General features: G+C 34.9%; 1 non-coding gene across 1 annotated transcript; it reads right to left on the bottom strand.

Annotated features, from left to right (window-relative positions):
- Window positions 1-1,837: 1,837 nt before the first annotated feature.
- LOC145033210 (small nucleolar RNA R71) lies at window positions 1,838-1,945 on the bottom strand. Its single transcript, XR_013677446.1, has one exon. It is a non-coding gene; the product is annotated as a small nucleolar RNA R71 (small nucleolar RNA).
- Window positions 1,946-2,156: the final 211 nt, after the last annotated feature.

Here is a 2,156-nt window from a genome sequence, read left to right as displayed (position 1 = left end):
TGCTACAATTATGAGCTAAACTTATTAAATTATGTTTAGGGTAGGTTTATTTACAATTATGGATTGATTTGTGGTTGGATTAATTGTTTATTGGTGAATTTAGTTTTATTAAGCTTGTTAAAGAACCTTATGCATTAACCATAACTATTTTCTGTTAATTATCAAGTAATTAAGTTGCATGAACATCTCTTAATTGCTTATCTCATGTGATTTATGTGATAACATTGTTATGTGCCAAAGATTAGCGAACGTGAAACTAGGATTAACTAGCAAGTGGGTAAATTAATGTGTGAGCTTGAGTGACAAACCATCAACAAAAGGTTAATTGAATTAGGAATTTGATTAACTAATTACAAGTCTTATTTAACCCGAATAATTAACTAGGAAATTCATTAGTTTAATCACTTGATCACTGCTTAAATTAATTTGTTTTCTAAGGATTGGTAATAGCGAATGTGAATCTAATCACTTTAATCAATAACCAATAACAATTAATCCATTGCATTTGCCATAAAATCAACCATAGGAGTAAATAACCTGAACCTAAACAGAAGCCTTCTTATCATTGAATTTAGTTGATTTTTACTTGTTTTAGCTGTTATTTAGTTAATTTGCGTGTTGGTTAGTCTATTTAAGTTTCTAGTCTTGCAAAACTAGAGAAACCCTTTACTTTTATTACTTGTTTTTGTTAATTCTGGTCATTAGTTTAATTACCGTTCCCTGAGTTTGATACCCTGCTTATTTAACTATACCACACTTGATAGGCCCACTGCCTTTGTGTGTCTAATTCATAATTAAAAAGTAGGATAAAACTTAGTTCGTTTAACACACATCAAGTTTTTGGTGCCGTTGATGGGGAACGGTTCAAAAATTAATTCTAATTTCTAGTTTTATCGATCCTTTATGTGAGATCTATCTTGCAGAAAGTTATTTCTTAAGTAATCCAGTTAGTAGGTTAAGTTTTAATTTTTATTTATTTTATTTTTTTTCTGTTTTTAGATTTTTTTCTAAACTTTTTCTGTTTTAGCATTGAACTCGTCGAGTGCAGTTGAAGCTACTCGGCGAGTCCATAGCTGATTTCCAGTTTCGTATTATTTTATTTTTGTTATTTTTACGCGTGTTTTTTTGTTTTGATTGCAGGTATTACATGACCCAAGGATCCAATACACCTCTGGTTCCTCCATTTAAAGACCGAGAATCCGCTCTTAAAAAGAACAAAGACAAGGTTGTTGAAGACACTAACCTGCCAAAGAAATCACCGTTCAAGGATCGTAAATCAGTCTTTGGGAAGAAAAAGAGCAAGAAAGCAGGTGAATCTAGCAGTCAAAAGAGCGAAAGAAGCAATTTCGAAAGGTTTGAAGACGATACATTCCACAAAGAAACCAAATTCGAGTACGATAACGAATCTATATATGAAGAATGAAGTGACCTAGAAGGAGAACCCGACAACACCATGGATAACATCGATGAAGTTCCCATGGGAGAATGGAAGAAAAGGATACGTGACAATACCGGCCTAGGACTCGTGCAACCCACAATTCCTGCGACTGCCACCTTTGAACTAAAATGCCACATACTTGCTCAACTTAAGGAAATCCCATTCTACGGGAAGGATCATGAAGACGCATACAAGCATATAGAAGAGGTCAACAACATAACCGAATACTTCAATGTTCCTAATGTACCTCGCGACACTGTTTTACTTTGTATGCTTCCGGTCACATTCAAGGGAGCCGTATAAGATTGGCTGAAATCACTCCCACCAGGATCCATCACTACTTCAGCTAAAATGAAAGAGGAATTTATAGACCAAGTTTGTCCTCACTCAAAGATGGTCAAGTTTAAGAAAGCCATAGCAAATTTTGAACAACAAGCTGGAGAGTCACTTTATGAGGCATGGGGAGAGATACAAAGGCTTACTAAGGAACTTCCCACACCATGATTTAAACGGTCAACAAGAAGTCTCTATTTTCTATGATGGAGTGAATGTAACAACTAGGCAGCTCCTTGATTCACAAGGACCCCTCACAAAGAAAACAACCCTAGTGATAAAGGCCTTAATTGAAGAATTCTCTAAGCACTCTAAAGAATATCATAACCCAAGGAATGACTTAACTCAAAGGGTGGTGAATTCTATTATTGATGACATGGCAGCA

This window comes from Lactuca saligna, chromosome 2, assembly GCF_052625555.1.
Source record: "Lactuca saligna cultivar CGN05327 chromosome 2, ASM5262555v1, whole genome shotgun sequence".
Taxonomy (NCBI): Eukaryota; Viridiplantae; Streptophyta; class Magnoliopsida; order Asterales; family Asteraceae; genus Lactuca; species Lactuca saligna.
Note: the sequence above shows the minus strand (reverse complement) of the source record. Positions and strands in the feature narration are given on the sequence as shown.